General features: G+C 46.2%; 1 long non-coding RNA gene across 2 annotated transcripts in view; it reads left to right on the forward strand.

The window, feature by feature from the left end:
* The window catches only part of LOC132207972 (uncharacterized), a 177,859-nt gene that overhangs the window by 140,919 nt on the left and 13,997 nt on the right, over positions 1-22,943 (forward strand). Inside the window, exons 2-4 of one of the 2 annotated variants that reach the window (XR_009444054.1) lie at positions 5,552-5,611; positions 7,122-7,286; positions 11,715-11,835. The exons of the other annotated variant lie outside the window; for it this stretch is intronic. This is a non-coding gene — a long non-coding RNA (uncharacterized LOC132207972). The remainder of the gene's footprint in view (positions 1-5,551; positions 5,612-7,121; positions 7,287-11,714; positions 11,836-22,943) is intronic. 2 annotated transcript variants of the gene reach the window in all.

Genomic DNA, 22,943 nt, shown 5'->3' on the forward strand with positions numbered 1-22,943 from the left:
ATTCCAAACAATGAGCTTCAGAGTCGGTGTATGCATTGATTGTAATTTCCCAAAAAGGTTTAGATTCTAGAGAAGCATCTGAGGGCTGGAAAAATGCTGATGTGACATTCCTATTTAAAAAGGAGAGAGGCAAAAAGAAGATAACTACAATCGAAACAGCCTAACATCTATTGTTGGAAATATGCGGTGATCAACTATGAAGAAAATAATAGCAGGACATTTGGAAAATCAGAATCTAATCAAACAGAATCACCATAGCCTGGTGAAAGAGAAATTATGTCTGGCTAATTTGTTTGGGTTTTTGGAGGAAGTTTTGGAAGGAGAATTAATAGAGGAAAACCAGTACATGTGTTGTGTTTGGACTTGGAGAAAGCATTTGAGAATGTACTCAAAAGTAATAAGCTAAGAGCTGAGGTTTTGAAGGTAGTATATTGCGATGGTTCAGTATGCTTTGCACGTCCTGGAAGGAGAGATCACATCTCGAGTGAAATGCACCAAATGAATATATATTTTGGGGAAGTTGGTGGCAATGTGGCAAGTCAGTGCAGAGGGTAAGAGGTGCCATTTGCTTGCTTTTTTTTGCCTGATAGTTCGTAAGCAGTTTTTGTTGAGACAGGGTGAATTGAAGCCAGAATCAGGGACCGAGAGGGTGAACCAGGTTCATTGGTTGGTGATCGCTACTGGTTTAAGAATCTACTAACGGTAGCTTTCAGGTTGAAAGTAAATCAGAGAAATATTTACAGGCTACAAACTAAAAGACCAGAATGTTTTCAAATCAAATTAAGATCCAAGTAATTGAAATGGAGATGCCAGGCCAGATGATGATTTATACCTACATGATGGGGGAGTGGTCAGACCCCATACTCCAGCTCAGGGTTGATGAACTGGAATCTCAGTTTCGACCAATCAACAAATCATGTGGGGCAGAGTTACCAGAGAATGCCCTGCTTCAGGAAGCAGTCACACACCTTAGATTAACTCGAAGAAACTCGGTCAGTGGCCAGAGACGTGAGACTGTGACAAAGAACAGGGCAGATGGAAGGATCCAGGATGTAGTGCAGAAGGAACCTTGGCCTTTGATCTTATCTAACAGGTTTGAGATTCTTTCTTCCTGTGTGGATGAGAGTGCAGGGTATAGGCAAGATGAGTAAACTGACTGTAGCACTGTGGTACAGGGGGACGTTCAAGAGGGGATAAAAAGTGAAATGTAGTTATAATCAGAGGTAGTATAGTTTGGGGAATGAACACTGTTCGTTGTGACTAGGATCGAGAGTCTCGAAAGTAGTGTTGCCTGCCTGGTGCCCAGGTTCAGGATATTCCATCTCGGCTACAAAGGAACTTGAAGTGGGAAGAGTAGAAATCCAGCTATCGTGGTCCACACAGGTACCATTGATATGGAAGAAAGAGGAAGGAGGTTCTGCTGAGGGATTATGAGCACTGAGGTGCTGAATGAGAAAGCAGAACCAGAATGGTAATAATCTCTGGATTATTATCTGAGCAATTTGGCACGGTGTGAGCATAATTATAGATGCAAATGCATTGTTCAAATGGTGGCATGGCAGAAATGTGTTTGAATTCATGGGACATTGGCATCGGTATGGGGAAGGAGGGAGTCGTTCTGGTGTTATAGGCTCGATGAGAATCATTTTGGGACAAGTGTCCTGGCAAAATACAGAGCTCGGTCTTGGGGTAGGGCGTTAAAATAAAAAGTGTGGAGCGGGTGAGCTCAGTTGCATGGAAAATTGTGGAAAGAGTTAGAAGCTGGTAAGTGCTCAGCAAAGTTTCCAGAGCAAGTAATAGGACAAAAAGTATCGAAATGGTCAGGAATCTCACTTCAGCTGCAGCAGATAAGAAGGGTGGCTGCAAATGCCAGACTGAAGATCTTGTATTGAATTGCAGGGAGTGTATGAAACAAAGTGAATGAGTTTGTGGAGCAGATTGAAATTGACAGATACATCACTCTGGGTATCACAGAGAGGTGGTTGTTAGGGGATAAGTGTTGGGAACGAAATATCCAATGATTCATGTCCAATAGAAAGAACAGGCAAATGGACAGAGATAACAAAGTGTGGAGCTGGATGAGCACAACAGGCCAAGAAGCATCTCAGGAGCGTAAAAGCTGACGTTTCGTGCCGAGGCCCTTCTACTTCTGTGTGTTCGTCCTGCTGTGTTCATCCAGCTCCACACTTTGTTATCTTGGATTCTGAAGCATCTGCAGTTCCCATTATCTCCGATACAAATGGACAGAGATGCCAGGATTGGCTTGTCAGTAAGAAATGAGGTCGCGCTGAAGGAACCACAGCTCTTGTGCTTGTTTATTAATGACTTGGAGGAAAGAGGTGCATGTGCTGTGGCTAAATTTGTAGATGACTGAAAAAATATTGAGAAAGACAAGGCATGGCACAGAAACAGAGATTTACCAGGATGTTACTTGGATCGGAAGGGAGCAGTCACCTCGTTAGGGGTTTACTACAGGCCCCCCAATAGCAGCAGGGAGATTGAAGAAAGCATAGGTCGACAGATTTTGGAAAAGTGTGCACGCAGTAGGGTTGTTGTAATGAGTGACTTTAACTTTCCTAATATTGATTGGAACCTCCTTCGAGCAGAAGATTTGAATGGAGCTGTTTTTGTAAGGTGTGTTCAGGAGGGTTTCCTAACGCAGTACGTTGACAGGCCGACGAGGGGAGAGGCCATTCTAGACTTTGTGCTCGGAAACGAGCCGGGGCAGGTATCAGATCTTGTGGTGGGAGAGCATTTTGGTGATAGTGACCATAACTGCCTCACATTCTACATAGCTATGGAGAAGGAGAGGATTAGGCAGAATGGGAGGATATTTAATTGGGGAAGAGGAAACTATGATGCGATTAGACATGAGTTAGGAAGCATGGACTGGGAGCAGTTGTTCCATGGTAAGGGAACTATAGACATGTGGAGACGGCTTAAGGAACAGTTGTTGGGAGTGATGAGTAAATATGTCCCTCTGAGACAGGCAAGAAGGGGTAAGATTAAGGAACCTTGGATGACGAGAGCGGTGGAGCTTCTAGTGAAAAGGAAGAAGGTAGCTTACATAAGGTGGAGGAAGCTAGGGTCAAGTTCAGCTAGAGAGGATTACATGCAGGCAAGGAAGGAGCTCAAAAATGGTCTGAGGAGAGCCAGGAGGGGGCACGAGAAAGGCTTGGCAGAAGGAATCCGGGAAAACACAAAGGCATTTTACACTTAGGTGAGGAATAAGAGAATGGTCAAAGAAAGAGTAGGGCCGATCAGGGATAGCATAGGGAACTTGTGTGTGGAGCCTGAGGAGGTAGGGGAAGCCCTAAATGAGTTTTTTGCTTCTGTCTTTACGAAAGAAACCAACTTTGTAGTGAATGAAACCTTTGAAGAGCAGGTGTGCATGCTGGAATGGATAGAGATAGACGAAGCTGATGTGCTGAAAATTTTGTCAAACATGAAGATTGACAAGTCGCCAGGCCCGGATCAGATTTGTCCTCGGCTGCTTTGGGAAGCGAGAAATGCAATTGCTTCGCCACTTGCGAAGATCTTTGCATCCTCGCTCTCCACTGGAGTCGTACCTGAGGACTGGAGAGAGGCAAATGTAATTCCTCTCTTCAAGAAAGGAAATAGGGAAATCCCCGGCAATTATAGACCGGTAAGTCTCACGTCTGTCGTCTGCAAGGTGTTAGAAAGGATTCTGAGGGATAAGATTTATGACCATCTGGAAGAGCATGGCTTGATCAAATACAGTCAACACGGCTTTGTGAGGGGTAGGTCATGCCTTACAAACCTTATCGAGTTTTTTGAGGATGTGACTAGAAAAGTTGATGAGGGTCGAGCTGTGGATGTGGTGTATATGGACTTCAGTAAGGCATTTGATAAGGTTCCCCATGGTAGGCTCATTCAGAAGGTCAGGAGGAATGGGATACAGGGGAACTTCGCTGCTTGGATACAGAATTGGCTGGCCAACAGAAGACAGCGAGTGGTAGTAGAAGGAAAATATTCTGCCTGGAAGTCAGTGGTGAGTGGAGTTCCACAGGGCTCTGTCCTTGGGCCTCTACTGTTTGTAATTTTTATTAATGACTTGGACGAGGGAATTGAAGGATGGGTCAGCAAGTTTGCAGACGACACCAAGGTAGGAGGTGTCGTTGACTGTGTAGAGGGCTGTTGTAGGCTGCAGCGGGACATTGACAGGATGCAGAGATGGGCCGAGAGGTGGCAGATGGAGTTCAACCTTGATAAATGCGAGGTGATGCATTTTGGAAGGTCGAATTTGAAAGCTGAGTACAGGATTAAGGATAGGATTCTTGGCAGCGTGGAGGAACAGAGGGATCTTGGTGTGCAGATACATAGATCCCTTAAAATGGCCACCCAAGTGGACAGGGTTGTTAAGAAAGCATATGGTGTTTTGGCTTTCATTTACAGGGGGATTGAGTTTAAGAGTCGTGAGATCTTGTTGCAGCTCTATAAAACTTTGGTTAGACCGCACTTGGAATACTGCGTCCAGTTCTGGGCGCCATATTATAGGAAAGATGTGGATGCTTTGGAGAGGGTTCAGAGGAGGTTTACCAGGATGCTGCCTGGACTGGAGGGCTTATCTTATGAAGAGAGGTTGACTGAGCTCGGTCTCTTTTCATTGGAGAAAAGGAGGAGGAGAGGGGACCTAATTGAGGTATACAAGATAATGAGAGGCATAGATGGAGTTGATAGCCAGAGACTATTTCCCAGGGCAGAAATGGCTAGCACGAGGGGTCATAGTTTTAAGCTGGTTGGTGGAAAGTATAGAGGGGATGTCAGAGGCAGGTTCTTTCCGCAGAGAGTTGTGAGAGCATGGAATGCGTTGCCAGCAGCAGTTGTGGAAGCAAGGTCATTGGGGTCATTTAAGAGACTGCTGGACATGTATATGGTCACAGAAATTTGAGGGTGCATACATGAGGATCAATGGTCGGCACAACATTGTGGGCTGAAGGGCCTGTTCTGTGCTGTACTGTTCTATGTTCTATGTATTAGCTGTAAGGAGGGTTTGGTGGAAATGTTGTGTCGTGATAAATGTAATGAGATCAACCATGATCTCAGCGAATGATGGAGGAAATTCAATGGGCCAAATGACTTTTTTTCTGAGTCTTCTTGTTTGACAATGCATTCATGAAGGTGTTTTTTTTTCTCTCTTGGATAAGATGTGAAAATGAAATGTCTACACTTCCTTTTCATCTGGGAATAAATAACTGTTCTGAACGATTTCCATTGACGAATAACAATCTGATAAGCATCACAATGTAAAGAGATTTTTAGCTTCTTTTTAATTGTAAAGGTATTCTTTGGAATTAATTCGGCATACATTATTTGCGTCTCAGGAAGTATGTTCATCACTGCATCTCAAAAAGTGGTGTGTTGTGTGACAACAGCTTTTTAAAGATCACTTCAATGGTTGTAACACGCATTAAATTACACTGTTGGCCAATCTGTCCCTGATTATTTCATTATCTTATGTTTCAAACAGACAAGGAAATATTGGTGATGCAATGAAGAGTTTGATTCTCAAATATAATTGTTGTCATAGTTTCCACTTGGAAGAAAGATTCACATCAAGTTGACTGGTCAAGGAAATGGGACACTGACTGTGAGTACTTTGAATGTTCGAGTTATTCCTAAAATGAAAGTTATGACCTTGATGATTTCTCTTTCATGCAGATATGAAGAGACTATTTTAAAATATCCTCTAGGTTAGTGGTTCAGGCACAAAAGTGTAAATGTATATCTATGTATATACATGTACATGCGTAATCTGAAAAGAAAATGAGTATAAATCACTTGTGACAAGGTGAGAATGAGTTCTCCTGATAGTAAGAACTGCCAATGTTGGTGTCTGAGATAACACATTGTGGAGCTGGAGGAACACAGCAGGGCAGGCAGCATCAGAGGCTCAAGAAAGGTGAGGTTTTGGGTCAGGACCCTTCCTCAGAAATGGAGGGTGGAAGGGAGCTCAGAAACAAATAGCATGGAGTGGGAGGAGGTGCTGGGGAAGGTAGGTGGGATGGTAATAAGTGAGTACTATCCAGATTGGAACAGATTTTCCCCAGGGGGTATTGAGTACGAATTCCAAATCACTCTCAAAATCTTCGTGACTGTTAACATTCATGTTTTTTGTCTGTGTGTTTTAGTAATTGCATGACTGTTGAATGGTTCGTTGAGAGTGAGGAACCTATGGACTCTCACACACCAAGATGGAATTTAGTTCGAAGAGTGACTTCAAAATAGTTGCTTGCTTTTAAAATTTTGACCGTTTTTGCTGTCCAGTTGAATGAATTTAGCTTCATACTGCTTCAATAGGAATTAGTGTTTAATAGGAACATATTTGTGAAACTTACAGTTCCGTAAGTTTAAGCATAAACTGGTGCAGCCTTTCGGGGCTTGCAAAAAGGCTCACCTCTCCGTTAATACCGAAGGAAAATTGGAGTTTAAAAGTAAGTTCACCCGCTGTCAGGGAATGAAATGATAATGTTGACTCAAATATAATTTTTAAGAAAGTAATATATTTGTGAAACACTAAACTCCAATTAAAATTTGGATATGCTTGTTTTACACATGGTTGGATATTGGATTCATTTTAAATGAGGGTGAAGATCACTTTAAATCCAGCATATTTGTGAAGAAAAGAAATAGCATGTCAAATAAAATTAACTGCATGACTCTACATAGCCCTAGATGTAGAATTTCGTTCTGAACTATGAGACAGTTATGATCCCGTACTCCCTCAGTGCTCATGGCAAGAGTCAGACTCCTGTTTGACATGCTATGCACTGCATGGAATGGCGGCGACATCAGATTCATTGATGCTTGAGAATCAAAAGAATATGATGATAAGATTTAAAATCAAAATCTCATTGAACACTTCAAGGAATGTATTACAGGAAGGTGGGAAAAGCATGTCTGACTAATAGAAGGTGGTGGCACAGATCAAGTAGACCTGTGTGCTAAAACTTATGACAAATTTCACATTGAATGGAACAGTTTAAACAGGCTGGAGGAAGCAGACATGCCAGCTCAAACTTGTTGAATTTGTGCATTCTGTTCGTAAACATCAGCAAAATTGTGGGAAACATGTTTATTCTTTCTCTTTTATTGCACAGAACCATACAATTAGACTGTTTTGATGAGGAACTTAAAGATCACGAGTCCCGTCCGTTTGACTCACAGTTTGGTACCATAGGTTGATACGATCTTCGTTGGAGAAGGAAAAGGGATGTTCCAGATACAGAAAATAGTCAAACCATTTACTACAAAGTCCGTTTCTGGTTAGTATTAATTAATGCAGTTAACATTTTTAGATCGATATGATTGCACAATGGAGTCAATAAGAAAATTCCATCTGATATTCCACAAATTTTAACCGGATATTAAAGCCGCTGATTTCTTTTTCATGCTGTCTGCTGCTTTTAAGAATGGTTGTCTTACTGTCGAAATGTTTAGCTTTGACTCCATGGCTTCTTCCATTAGCTCACATTGAAACACATGTTTCTTCAGCCAAAAATGTACGTTTACCCGGTGTAGCTCGACCAACCTTCCCCTGTGGTCGTTCCCCTGAAATCCCCTGCGGTCGCTCCCCTGAAAAACAAGTATACGGTTTTGGATACTGTTCCGGGGGACGACTTACCAGGGGCATGCAGTCGGGTGCAGGTCTCTGGCACAGAGTCTGTCCCTCTTGCACAGAAGGGAAGCGGGGATAGGAAGAGAGTGATAGTCATTGGGGACTCAATAGTTAGAGGGACTGATAGAAGATTTGCCGGGAACGAAAGAGACTGACGATTGGTGTGTTGCCGACCAGGAGCCAGGGTCCGTGATGTCTCGGATAGTGTGTTTAGGGTCCTGAGGGGAGAGGGTGACCAGCCCCAAGTCGTGGTCCACATAGGCACCAGTGACGTAGGTAGAAAGAGGGATAGGGATGCCAGGCAGGATTTGAGGGAGCTAGGGTGGAAGCTGAGAGCTGGAACAAAGAGCGTGGTCATCTGTGTTTGTCACCCGTACCACGTGATAGCGAGGCAAAGAACAGGGAGAGATTTCAGCTGAAGACGTGGCTGCAGGGATGGTGCAGGTGGGAGGGCTTCAGGTACATGGACAATTGGGGCTCATTCTGGGGAAGGTGGGACCTGGACAAACAGGACGGTCTCCACTTGAACCAGAGGGGCACTAATATCCTGGGTGGGAAATTGGCTAGTGCCATTTGGGTGGATTTAAACGAGCTCAGAAGGGGGATGGGAAACTGAGGTGTAGTCCTGGTACACAGGAGGATGAGCGTCGGGAGGACATGGTCAGGACCTCACTGTCACAGGAGTGTGCTGGCAGACAGCAAGCTGGATTGAAGTGTGACGACTTTAATGCCGGGAGTATCCGGAATAAGTTAGGTGAGGTTGCAGCTTGGATAGGTACCTGGGACTTCGATGTTGTGGCCATTTCGGAGACATGGATAGAGCAGGGTCAGGAATGGATGTTGCAGGTTCCAGGGTTTAGATCTTTGATTAAGGTCTGGGAAGGTGGTAAAAGATGGGGAGGTGTGGCTTTGTTGGTCAAGGACAGTATGATGGCGGCTGAAAGAACCTTTGAGGACTCGTCTACTGCGGTGGTATGGGCTGAGGTTGCCAAGGAAGGTTTGTTGACTGAGTCAGTATGGGTGGAAGTTCGGAACAGCAAGGCAGCAGTCACCTCACTGGGGGTTTTCTACGGCCCCCAAATAGCAGTTGGGAGATCAAAGAACTCATTGGCCGGCAGATAGTTGAAAAGTGCAAACGTAGCAGGGTTGTTGTTCAGGGTGACTTCAACTTTTCCAATATAGATTGAAACCTCCTGAGTGCAGATGGTTTGGATGGTGCCGTTTTTGTCAGGTGTGTTCAGGAGGGTTTCCTTACTCAGTATGTGGACAGGCCGAGGAGGGAGGCCATTTTGGATTTGGTGCTCGGCAATGAGCCAGGACAGGTGTCAGATCTTGTGGTGGGAGAGCACTTTGGCGACAGTGACTACAACAGCCTCACATTTACCACAGCCATGGAAAGGGAAAGGAGCAGTTAGCAGGGGAAGATATTTAACTGGGGAAAAGGAAACTATGATGCTATCAGACAGGAGTTGGGAACTACAGATTGGGAGCAATTGTTCCACAGAAAGGGCACAGCAGACATGTGGAGCTGTTCAAGGAGCAGTTGTTGCGAGTGATGTATGAATTTGTTCCTCTGAGACAGGTAAGAAGGGGTAAGATTAAGGAGCCTTGGATGACGGGTGCAGGGGTGCAGAGGTGCTTCTTGTCGAAAAGAAAAAGGCAGCGTACGTAAGGTGGAGTAAGTGAGGGTCTAGCACAGCTTTAGAGTATTACAGGCCTGCTCGGAAGGAGCTCAAAAGATATTGCCTGTACAATTGTTACCTGTTACAACCTTTGCGTCCACGCTTGCTCATTCAATGGTGTCAAGATGCCAGCAGTGAGCGTACCTTCTCCATCCCCTAATGCCGTCAGCTCACACAAGACATAGTCCTTACTTAAAATCTTCTGATCAAACAAAGTTCATTGTAATGGACATTTTAGTTATCTGTCATGAAACGAAAACTGATTCTGACTGGCGTGAACTGCAGTGCAAATGAATATAATCTGCGAAACGAGATTCCTTATGGGCTTGCATCCGCTAGAAATGATTGCTTTTCAAAGACGTTGCATACATACATTTATTTCTCCTATCACCTTAGATTATATTTTTGTTTGTGCGTGTTGTGTGGGTTTCCAGTCAGGCCCATAAACACAGGTTGATGCAGTCACTGTTATAACACGGTATTGAAGGAGAATTTGTGATCTTTGGAGTTTCATTCCAGTGTATGAAGGAGTGCATCATCAAACCACTCCAGATCTCTACTGGTGACTATATTGTTGCAAGTTTTCAAGTGTTACCGATGGTCACATAAAATATGGCCTTTTTGTTGTTGCGCTATTCATCTTAACTGCACCATATTTAGTATTTAGGCTTGGAAACAATTTCTATTTTTTTGATTTACTTATTCAAAATCATTTATGATTGTTGTCATGATATCTACGATATGTTATTTTGATTGGACATAGAGGATTGGATCTGTCTTACCCCAACTATTAATGGAAATAATGTATGCGCTTATAAAACCCCTTCTGGGCAAGGTAGTTGCTCAGTGGTTAGAGCTGCTCATGCACTGGGGAGCCAATTGAGATTCCAGTCTTGGGTAACTATCTGTGTGGAACTGACACGTCCTCCCCGCGTCTGCGAGGGGCTTCTGCCAGGTGCTGCAGTTTCCTCCCATTGTTCAAAGATGTGCAGGTCCTTATATGTGATTTGTGAAGCATTTCTTAAATGTTTCAATCCTGCCAGCATCCAGTGCCTTGGACAAAATAACTGGAGGTGAAGAAAAGATACTGTGCCTTTTGACACCATTTCCTGCTGGATTTTCATCAATCCTGCTTTATATCGGTGACAACTTCCATGACCTTTTTTGATGCTATGTCTGAATTGACAGTCTAGTTCCAAATATTTGTTGTGTAGTATTTCAAGGTCTCTGTTACAGCATACCCATGAATGCCCACTTCAAAAGATACTTCCATATCATAGAATCCCTACGGTGTGGAAACAAGCCCCTTTTGACCCAACAAGTCCACAGCCACCCTCCAAAGAGCATCTCACCCTGACTCATTCCCCGACCCTTTCCTCAGTAACCGTACATTTCCCATGACTAACACACCTAATCTACACATCCCGAAACACAATGGGCAAGTTTGGCATGGCCCATACAACTAGCCTGCACATCTTTGGACAGTGGGAGGAAACCAGAGCACCCAGCAGGAACCCATGCAGGCATGGGCAGAATGTACAAACTCTGCACAGAAAATCACGCAACGGTGGGATCGAACCTGGGTCCCTGGCGCTGTGAGTCAGCAGTGCTAACCACTGAGCCACCGTGCTGCCCTTGGAGTTAGACAGAGCTTGCTTGTTCTTGGGTGGCCTCAAACTGCCAACCTCCACTTAGTGGCAAAAGTGCTGACCAACTGCACTCATCTTCACTGGTTTTTGCTTTGTATCATTGAATTCAATCCTTCAAACTCTATGATAAATATTTAACTTTCCATTGATATGTGAGGGTTGTTTTTAGTACACAGTATTGGTTTATTATGTTTCATTGGTACATAATGAATATTGTATGTGTATGCAAATGGGCAAGTTGGTAATGATGCAGTCCACAGACCTGGAGGATAATAACACTGTCCTTCAATCGCCCACGATGCCCTCTGCAAATTGGTAGAAAACAAAAATTTCTATAAAATTCATCTCTCCTCCCGTCAGTCGATCAAAATTAATTCAGGATTTTGTACAGGCCAATAACCGTAAGATTACACGAGCCTAAACAAAACTACTGGCTCATATTAGTTCAGTAAAGTGGAAGGGCAACAATAGAGGTAGTAGGAACTGCAGATGCTGGAGAATCTGAGATAAGAAGGTGTAAAGCTGGATGAACACAGCAGGTCAAGCAGTATCATCCAGCTCTACACCTTGTTATCTCAGATTCTCCAGCGCCAATTTTCTGAAGGAGGGTCTCGTCCCGAAACATCAGCTTTCTTGCTCCTCTGATGCTGCTTGGCCTGCTGTGTTCATTCAGCTCTCCACCTTGGGTAACAATAGAGTATGCTTTAAGTCACTAGATATGTTACGTGCGTTTGTCTTCCTTAGGGTGGAGTTAGTGGAACCGAAAAAGATGTCTCCCTCACAGCGTTTGTGACACAAGAATTGCATCGTTCCTTGGCGGCCTTTCAACAGAAGAATATTCAGAGATTTCACGAGTGATAAGAATGTAACTTCTTTTACTTCTCTTTATCTCACTTTTTCCAAAATTGGAAAATAGATTTTAGAAATAACATCGAGCTGATGAAGTGTGAAAAGAAGAATAATTCCAAGCAGTGGTGGGAGTTGGTCAGTGAGGTGGGAGGAGTGGATAGGTGGGAGAGAAGGCGGACAGGTCATGGAGGCGGGGATGAGGGGAGGAACTAGTCTTGGGATGAGGCTGACGGGTGGGGAGATTTTGAGGGTGGCAAAGTCCATATTGAGGCCATTGAGTTGGAAGCTCCCGAGGCGGAATATGAGGTGCTGCTCCTCCAGTTTCTGGGTGGTGTGGTTGTGACACTGGAAGAGGCCCAGGATGGACATGTCGTCCAGGGAGTGGGAGGGGGAGTTGAAGTGATGCAATGATTTGGATATGAAAATAGAAGGTGTGGTTAGTAAGTTTCCCAATGATTGAAGGTGTAGTAGCCAGCCCAGAAGGTCACCTCAGAATACAATGGGACATTGACAAGGGCGAATAAACTGAGGAGTGGCAGATGGAGTTGAGGTTAGACAAATGTGAGGTGCTACATTTTGGAAAGGCAAATCAGGGCAGCAAGTTTACACTGAAGGTTGTGGGGAGTGTTGCTTAATAAAGAGACACTGGAGTGCAGTTTCGTAGTTCCATCAAAGTACAGCCACCGGTAGAAAGGATATTGAGGAGACATTTGGTGTGCTCGCCTTTATCGGTCAGTGCATTGAGTATAGGAGTTAGGAGATCACTTAGCAGCCATGTAGGACGTTGGTTCGGCTGCTTTTGGACTACTGCAATCGCTTTTGGTCTCCTTGCGAGAGGAAGGATGTCGGCGCTACATTGAGGGCCGAAGGGCCTGTTCTGCGCTGTATTGTTGTATGTTGTAAACTTGAAAGGGTTCAGAGAAGATCTACAAGGATGTTACCAGCATCGGAGGTTGAAGGTAGACCGTGGGCTTGAACAGGCAGCGATTTCTTGGAACTTTGGAGTTCAGGGCTGACCATATAGAAGTTTATACAATTACGAGGGACGTGGATACAGCGAACAGCCAAGATCTTCTCCCCGGGTTGCTGGAATCCAAAACTGGAGAGAATAGGTTGAAAATGAGAGAGGGAAGATTTAAAATGGACCAGATTTTTTTCATAGTGGTGCATGTATGGAATGAGCTGCCAGAGGAAGTGGTGGAGGCTTGTACGTTTAAAAGGCATGTGGATGGGTATATGAATAGGATGGGTTGAGAGGAATATGGGCCAAATACTGGCAAATGGGACTAAATTAATTTAGTATATCTGGTCAACATAGACAAATTGGGCCAAAGGATCTGTTTCCCGACTGTACATCTCTCTGACTCTAAGTGTCTTTTTTCTGAACCACGTGGCCCATAATTAGAAAAAGTAGAATCAGGATTTGGGAATGTGACAATTCTAATTGGATCTGTTTGATGAAATTAACTCTGTAGGTAATGGTGGTTGAATTATGATTTATAAAATTTGAGTTTATTGCAGCATCTTATAGATTAGAGGAGACACATGTAATCAAAATTGAAAATCAAAACTTGGTAAAATTTTGCATTGGAAATACATGACCAGCCATTGGAGGAGATTCATGACCATTGCATTCAAGTGAGAACAACAAATGCGATTCAGTGACTCAGTGAAATGGGATGCAGTGACTGAGATAAATGGGATGCAGTGACTGAGATAAATGGGATGCAGTGGCTGAGGGTAATGGGATGCAGTGACAGATGGAAATTGAATGCAGTGAGAGAGTGAAATTGGATGCAATCACGGTGGGAAATGGGATGTAGTGACTGAGAGAAATGGGATACAGTGACTGAGGGAAATGGGATGCAGTGACTGAGGGAAATGGGATGCAGTGACTGAGGAAATGGGATGCAGTACCTGACGGAACTTGAATGCAGCATCAGATGAGAAACGGGATGCAGTGACTGTGTGAAATGGGATGCAGTGACTGGGTGAAATAGGATGCAGTGAATGAGTGAAGTGAGATGCAGTGACTGATGGAAAGGAGATGCAGTGACTGAGTGAAATGTGATGCAGTGGCAGAGTGAAATGTGATGCCGTGACTGCGTGAAGTGTGATGCAGTGACTGCGTGAAATGTGATGCAGTGACTGCGTGAAATGTGATGCAGTGACTGCCTGAAATGTGATGCAGTGACTGCGTGAAATGGGACGCAGTGACTGCGTGAAATGGGACGCAGTGACTGCATGAAATGGGATGCATTGACTGAGGGAAATGGGATGCAGTGACTGAGTGAAATAGGATGCCCCGACTGAGTGAAATAGGATGCCCCGACTGAGTGAAATAGGATGCCCCGACTGAGTGAAATAGGATGCCCCGACTGAGTGAAATAGGATGCCCCGACTGAGTGAAATAGGATGCCCCGACTGAGTGAAATAGGATGCCCCGACTGAGTGAAATAGGATGCCCCGACTGAGTGAAATAGGATGCCCTGACTGAGTGAAATGCAATGCAGTGACTGACGGAAATTGAATGCACTGACGGATGGAAATTGAATGCAGTGAGAGAGTGAAATTGGCTGCAACGACTGTGGGAAATGGGTTGTAGTGACTGAGTGAATTGGGATGCAGTGACTGGGTGAAATGGAATACCGTGACTGCGTGAAATGGGATGCAGTGACTGCGTGAAATGGGATGCAGTGACTGCGTGAAATGGGATGCAGTGACTGCGAGAAATGGGATGCAGTGACTGCGTGAAATGGGATGCAGTGACTGACGGAAATGGGATGCAGTGACTGTGGGAAATGGGATGCAGTGACTGTGGGAAACGAGATGAAGTGACTGTGGGAAACGAGATGAAGTGACTGTGTGAAATGTGATGCTGTGACTGTGTGAAATGTGATGCTGTGACTGTGTGAAATGTGATGCTGTGACTGTGTGAAATGTGATGCTGTGACTGTGTGAAATGTGATGCTGTGACTGTGTGAAATGGGATGCAGTGACTGAGTGAAATGGGATGCAGTGACTGTGGGAAATGGGATGCAGTGAATGAGTGAAGTGAGATGCAGTGACTGATGGAAATTGAATGCAGTGTCTGATGCAAATGGGATGCAGTGACTGAGTGAAGTGGGAGGCAGTGACTGAGTGAAATGGGATGCAGTGACTGATTGAAATGGGGTGCTGAGACTGACGGCAATGGGATGCACTGTCTCAGTTCAATGAGATGCAGTGACTGAGTCAAATGGGATGCAGTGACTGAGTCAAATGGGATGCAGTGACTGAGTCAAATGTGATGCAGTGACTGGATGAAATGGGATACAGTGACTGGATGAAATGGAATGCAGTGACTGAGGGAAATGGGATGCAGTGACTGAGGGAAATGGGATGCATTGACTGAGGGAAATGGGATGCATTGACTGAGGGAAATGGGATGCAGTGACTGAGTGAAATGGGATGCAGTGACTGAGTGAAATGAGCTGCAATGACTGTGTGAAGTGGGATGCAGTGACTGATGGAGATTGAATGCAGTGTCTGATGCAAATGGGATGCAGTGACTGAGGGAAATGGGATGCAGTGACTGAGGAAAATGGGATGCAGTGACTGAGGGAAATGGGATGCAGTGACTGAGGGAAATGGGATGCAGTGACTGAGGGAAATGGGATGCAGTGACTGAGGGAAATGGGATGCAGTGACTGAGGGAAATGGGATGCACTGACTGAGGGAAATGGGATGCAGTTACTGAGGGAAATAGGATGCAGTGACTTTTGGAAATGGGATGCAGTGATTGAATGAAATGGGTGCAAGTGACTGTGGAGATGGGATGCAGTGACTGTGGAAACGGGATGCTGTTACTGAGGGTAACAGGTTGCAGTGGCGAAGTGAAATGGCACGCCGTGTCTCTGTGAAATGTGATGCGGAGACTGTGGGGAAATGGATGCAGTGACTGAATGAAATGGGATGCAGTGACTGAGTGAAATGTGATGCGTTGACTGATGGAAAGGAGATGCCGTCACTGTGGGAAATGGCATGCAGTGACTGAGTGAAATGGGAAGCTGTGAATGAGTGAAATGGGAAGCTGTGACTGAGTGAAATGGGGTGCAGTGACTCTGTGAAATGGGATGCAGTGACTGAGGGAAAGAAGATAAAGTGAATGATGGAAATGGGATGCCGTGACTGATGGAAGTGGGATGCCGTGACTGATGGAAGTGGGATGCCGTGACTGATGGAAGTGGGATGCCGTGACTGATGGAAGTGGGATGCCGTGACTGATGGAAATGGGATGCCGTGACTGAGTGAAATGGGATGCCGTGACTGAGTGAAATGGGATGCAGTGACTGAGTGAAATGGGATGCAGTGACTGAGTGAAATGGGATGCAGTGACAGATGGAAATTGAATGCAGTGAGAGAGTGAAATTGGATGCAATGACTGCGTGAAATGGGATGCAGTGACTGCGTGAAATGGGATGCAGTGACTGCGTGAAATGGGATGCAGTGACTGTGGGAAACGAGATGAAGTGACTGTGTGAAATGTGATGCTGTGACTGTGTGAAATGGGATGCAGTGACTGTGTGAAATGGGATGCAGTGACTGAGTGAAATGGGATGCAGTTACTGTGGGAAATGGGATGCAGTGAATGAGTGAAGTGAGATGCAGTGACTGATGGAAATTGAAAGCAGTGTCTGATGCAAATGGGATGCAGTGACTGAGTGAAATGAGCTGCAATGACTGTGTGAAGTGGGATGCAGTGACTGTGTGAAGTGGGATGCAGTGACTGTGTGAAGTGGGATGCAGTGACTGTGGGAAATGGGATGCAGTGAATGAGTGAAGTGAGATGCAGTGACTGATGGAGATTGAATGCAGTGCCTGAGGGAAATGAGATGCAGTTAGTGAGGGAAATAGGATGCAGTGACTTTTGGAAATGGGATGCAGTGACTGAGGGAAATGGGAGGCAGTGATTGAATTAAATTGGTGCAAGTGACCGTGGAGATGGGATGCAGTGACTTGGGGAAAGGAGATGCAGTGACTGTGGAAACGGGATGCTGTGACTGAGGGTAACGGGTTGAGGCGGCTAAGTGAAATGGGACACCGTGTCTCTGTGAAATGTGATGCGGAGACTGTGGGGAAATGGATGCAGTGACTGAATGAAATGGGATGCAGTGACTGAGTGAAATGTGATGCGTTGACTGATGGAAAGGAGATGCCGTCACTGTGGGAAATGGCATGCAGTGACTGAGTGAAATGGGAAGCTGTGAATGAGTGAAATGGGCTGCAGTGACTGAGTGACATGGGGTGCAGTGACTGAGTGACATGGGGTGCAGTGACTCTGTGAAATGGGATGCAGTGACTGAGGGAAAGGAGATGCAGTGACTGAGTGGAATGGGATGCAGCGACTGAGTGAAATGGGATGCAGTGACTGTTAAATGGGCTGCAGGGACTGTGGGAAATGGGATGCAGTGACTGAGGGGAATGGGATGCAGCGACTGAGTGAACTGGGATGCAGTGTCTGAGGGAAATGGGATGCAGTGTCTGAGGGAAATGGGATGCAGTGTCTGAGGGAAATGTGATGCAGTGTCTGAGGGTAATGTGATGCAGTGTCTGAGGGTAATGTGATGCAGTGTCTGAGGGTAATGTGATGCAGTGTCTGAGGGTAATGGGATGCAGTGACTGAGGGGAATGGGATGCAGTGACTGAGTGAACTGGAATGCAGTGACTGATTGAACTGGGGTGCAGTGACTAAATTAAATGGGATGCAGTCACTGTGGGAAATGGCATGCTGTGACTGAGGTTAGTGGGATGCAGTGACTGAGGGGAATGTGATGCAGTGACTGAGGGAAATGGGATGCAGTGTCTGAGTTAAATGGAATGCAGTGACTGATGGAAATGGGATGCAGTGACTGAGTGAAATGGGATGCAGTGACTGACTGAAATGGGATGCAGTGACTGAGGGAATTGGGGTGCAGTGACTGAGGGAATTGGGGTGCAGTGACTGAGGGAATTGGGGTGCAGTGACTGAGGGAAATGGGATGCACTGACTGAGGGAAATGGGATGCACTGACTGAGGGAAATGGGATGCAGTGACTGAGGGAAATGGGATGCAGTTCCTGAGGGAAGTAGGATGCAGTGACTTTTGGAAATGGGATGAAGTGATGGAAATGAGAGGCAGTGATTGAATGACACGGGTACGAGTGACCATGGAGATGGGATGCAGTGACCTGGGGAAAGGAGATGCAGTGACTGTGGAAACGGGATGCTGTGACTGAGGGTAACGGGTTGCAGTGGCTAAGTGAAATGGGACGCCGTGTCTCTGTGAAATGTGATGCGGAGACTGTGGGGAAATGGATTCTGTGACTGAATGAAATGGGATGCAGTGACTGAGTGAAATGTGATGCGTTGACTGATGGAAAGGAGATGCAGTCACTGTGGGAAATGGCATGCAGTGACTGATGGAAATGGGATGCAGTGACTGATAGAAATGGGATGCAGTGACTGAGCTAAATGGGATGCAGTGACTGAATGAAATGAGATGCAGTGACTGAGGGAAATGAGATGCACTGATGTAGGGAAATTGGATGCACTGGGTGAGTGAAATGTGATGCAGTCACTGAGTGAAATGGGATGCACTGGCTGAGAGAAATGGGATGCAGTGACTGAGGCAAATGGGATGCAGTCACTGAAGGAAATGGGATGCAGTGACTGAGTGAAATGGGAAGCTGTGAATAAGTGAAATGGGAAGCTGTGAATGAGTGAAATGGGCTGCAGTGACTGAGTGACATGGGGTGCAGTGACTCTGTGAAATGGGTTGCAGTGACTGAGGGAAATGGGTTGCAGTGACTGAGTGAAATGGGAAGCTGTGAATGAGTGAAATGGGAAGCTGTGAATGAGTGAAAGGGGATTTTGTGACTGAGTTAAAGGAGATACTGTGACTGAGGGAAATGGGATGCACTGTCTCAGTTCAATGAGATTCACTGTCTCAGTTAAATGGGATGCAGTGACTGAGTGAAATGCGATGCAGTGACTGTGGGAAATGGGTTGCAGTGACTGCAGGAAAGGATTGCAGTGACACTGGGAAAAGGGAGGCAGTGACTGAGGGAACTGGGATGCAGTCACTGAGTGAAATGGGATGCAGTGACTGAGTGAAAGGGGAGGTAGTGACTGAGGGTAATGGGACGCAGTGGCTGAGTGAAATAGGATGCACTGTCTCAGTTGAATAGGATTCACTGTCTCCGTTAAGTAGCATGTAGTGACTGAGTCAAATGGAATGCTGTGACTGAGTGAAATGGGATGCAGTGGCTGAGTGAAAAGGGATGCAGTGGCTGAGTGAAATGGGATGCAGTGGCTGAGTGAAATGGGATGCAGTGGCTGAGTGAAATGGGATGCAGTGGCTGAGTGAAATGGGATGCAGTGGCTGAGTGAAATGGGATGCAGTGGCTGATTGAAATGGGATGCAGTGGCTGATTGAAATGGGATGCAGTGGCTGAGTGAAATGGAATGCAGTGACTGAGGGAAATGGGATGCGCTGACTAAGTGAAATGGGATTCTGTGACTGAGGGAAAGGAGACGCACTGACTGTGGGAAATGGGTTGCAGTGACTGAGGAAAATGGGAGGCAGTGACTGAGTGAAATGGGATGCAGTGACTGAGTGAAATGGGATGCAGTGACTGAGTGAAATGGGATTCAGGGACCGACGGTCATGGGATGCAGTGGCTGAGTGAAATGGGATGCAGTGGCTGAGTGAAATGGGATGCAGTGGCTGAGTGAAATGGGATGCAGTGGCTGAGTGAAATGGGATGCAGTGACTGAGGGAAATGGGATGCAGTGACTGAGTGATATGGGATGCAGTGGCTGAGTGAAAGGAGATGAAGTGACTGTGGGAAATGGAATGCTGTGATTGAGGGTAATGGGATGCACCGTCTCAGTTCAATGAGATTCACTGTCTCAGTTAAATGGGATTCAGTGACTGAGGGAAATGGGATGCGCTGACTGAGTGAAATGGGATGCGGTGACTGAGGGAAAGGAGACGCAGTGACTGTGGGATATGGGTTGCAGTGACTGAGGAAAATGGGAGGCAGTGGCTGAGTGAAATGGGATGCAGTGGCTGAGTGAAATGGGATGCAGTGTCTGACGAAACTTGAATGAAGCGTCAGATGAGAAACGGGATGCAGTGACTGTGTGAAATGGGATGCAGTGACTGCGTGAAATAGGATGCAGTGACTGCGTGAAATAGGATGCAGTGACTGCGTGAAATGTGATGCCGTGACTGCGTGAAGTGTGATGCCGTGACTGCGTGAAGTGTGATGCCGTGACTGCGTGAAGTGTGATGCAGTGACTGCGTGAAATGTGATGCAGTGACTGCGTGAAATGTGATGCAGTGTCTGCGTGAAATGTGATGCAGTGTCTGCGTGAAATGTGATGCAGTGTCTGCGTGAAATGGGATGCAGTGTCTGCGTGAAATGGGATGCAGTGTCTGCGGGAAATGGGATGCAGTGTCTGCGGGAAATGGGATGCAGTGACTGTGGGAAACGAGATGAAGTGACTGTGGGAAACGAGATGAAGTGACTGTGAAATGTGATGCTGTGACTGTGTGAAATGGGATGCAGTGACTGAGTGAAATGGGATGCAGTGACTGAGTGAAATGGGATGCAGTGACTGTGGGAAATGGGATGCAGTGAATGAGTGAAGTGAGATGCAGTGACTGATGGAAATTGAATGCAGTGTATGATGCAAATGGGATGCAGTGACTGAGTGAAATGGGATGCAGTGGCTGAGTGAAATGGGATGCAGTGGCTGATTGAAATGGGATGCAGTGGCTGATTGAAATGGGATGCAGTGGCTGAGTGAAATGGGATGCAGTGACTGAGGGAAATGGGATGCGCTGACTAAGTGAAATGGGATTCTGTGACTGAGGGAAAGGAGACGCACTGACTGTGGGAAATGGGTTGCAGTGACTGAGGAAAATGGGAGGCAGTGACTGAGTGAAATGGGATTCAGGGACCGACGGTCATGGGATGCAGTGGCTGAGTGAAATGGGATTCAGGGACCGACGGTCATGGGATGCAGTGGCTGAGTGAAATGGGATGCAGTGGCTGAGTGAAATGGGATGCAGTGGCTGAGTGAAATGGGATGCAGTGGCTGAGTGAAATGGGATGCAGTGACTGAGGGAAATGGGATGCAGTGACTGAGTGATATGGGATGCAGTGGCTGAGTGAAAGGAGATGAAGTGACTGTGGGAAATGGAATGCTGTGATTGAGGGTAATGGGATGCACCGTCTCAGTTCAATGAGATTCACTGTCTCAGTTAAATGGGATTCAGTGACTGAGGGAAATGGGATGCGCTGACTGAGTGAAATGGGATGCGGTGACTGAGGGAAAGGAGACGCAGTGACTGTGGGATATGGGTTGCAGTGACTGAGGAAAATGGGAGGCAGTGGCTGAGTGAAATGGGATGCAGTGGCTGAGTGAAATGGGATGCAGTATCTGACGAAACTTGAATGAAGCGTCAGATGAGAAACAGGATGCAGTGACTGTGTGAAATGGGATGCAGTGACTGCGTGAAATAGGATGCAGTGACTGCGTGAAATAGGATGCAGTGACTGCGTGAAATGTGATGCCGTGACTGCGTGAAGTGTGATGCCGTGACTGCGTGAAGTGTGATGCAGTGACTGCGTGAAATGTGATGCAGTGACTGCGTGAAATGTGATGCAGTGTCTGCGTGAAATGTGATGCAGTGTCTGCGTGAAATGGGATGCAGTGTCTGCGTGAAATGGGATGCAGTGTCTGCGGGAAATGGGATGCAGTGTCTGCGGGAAATGGGATGCAGTGACTGTGGGAAACGAGATGAAGTGACTGTGGGAAACGAGATGAAGTGACTGTGAAATGTGATGCTGTGACTGTGTGAAATGGGATGCAGTGACTGAGTGAAATGGGATGCAGTGACTGTGGGAAATGGGATGCAGTGAATGAGTGAAGTGAGATGCAGTGACTGATGGAAATTGAATGCAGTGTATGATGCAAATGGGATGCAGTGACTGAGTGAAATGGGATGCAGTGACTGAGTGAAATGGGATGCAGTGACTGAGTGAAATGAGCTCCAATGAGTGTGTGAAGTGGGATGCAGTGACTGTGGGAAATGGGATGCAGTGAATGAGTGAAGTGAGGTGCAGTGACTGATGGAGATTGAATGCAGTGTCTGATGCAAATGGGATGCAGTGACTGAGGGAAATGGGATGCAGTGACTGAGGGAAATGGGATGCAGTGACTGAGGGAAATGGGATGCAGTGACTGAGGGAAATGGGATGCAGTGACTGAGGGAAATGGGATGCAGTGACTGAGGGAAATGGGATGCAGTTACTGAGTGAAATGGGATGCAGTTACTGAGGGAAATAGGATGCAGTGAGTGATGGAAATGGGAGGCAGTGATTGAATGAAATGGGTGCAAGTGACCGTGGAGATGGGATGCAGTGACTTGGGGAAAGAAGATGCAGTGACTGTGGAAACGGGATGCTGTGACTGAGGGTAACGGGTTGCAGTGGCGAAGTGAAATGGGACGCCGTGTCTCTGTGAAATGTGATGCGGAAACTGTGGGGAAATGGATGCAGTGACTGAACGAAATGGGATGCAGTGACTGAGTGAAATGTGATGCGTTGACTGATGGAAAGGAGATGCCGACACTGTTGGAAATGGCATGCTGTGACTGAGTGAAATGGGAAGCTGTGAATGAGTGAAATGGGAAGCTGTGAATGAGTGAAATGGGCTGCAGTGACTGAGTGAAATGGGCTGCAGTGACTGAGTGAAATGGGATGCAGTGACTGAGGGAAAGGAGATGCAGTGACTGAGGGGAATGGGATGCAGTGACTGAGTGAACTGGGATGCAGTGACTGAGTGAACTGGGATGCAGTGACTGAGTGAACTGGGATGCAGTGACTGAGTGAACGGGGATGCAGTGACTGAGTGTCCTGGGATGCAGTGACTGAGTGAAATGGGATGCAGTGACCGTTAATTGGGCTGCAGGGACTGTTGGAAATCGGATGCAGTGACTGAGCGGAATGGGATGCAGTGACTGAGGGGAATGGGATGCAGCGACTGAGTGAACTGGGATGCAGCGACTGAGTGAACTGGGATGCAGCGACT

The sequence above is a fragment of the Stegostoma tigrinum genome, unplaced genomic scaffold (genome assembly GCF_030684315.1).
Source record: "Stegostoma tigrinum isolate sSteTig4 unplaced genomic scaffold, sSteTig4.hap1 scaffold_234, whole genome shotgun sequence".
Classification (NCBI taxonomy): domain Eukaryota; kingdom Metazoa; phylum Chordata; class Chondrichthyes; order Orectolobiformes; family Stegostomatidae; genus Stegostoma; species Stegostoma tigrinum.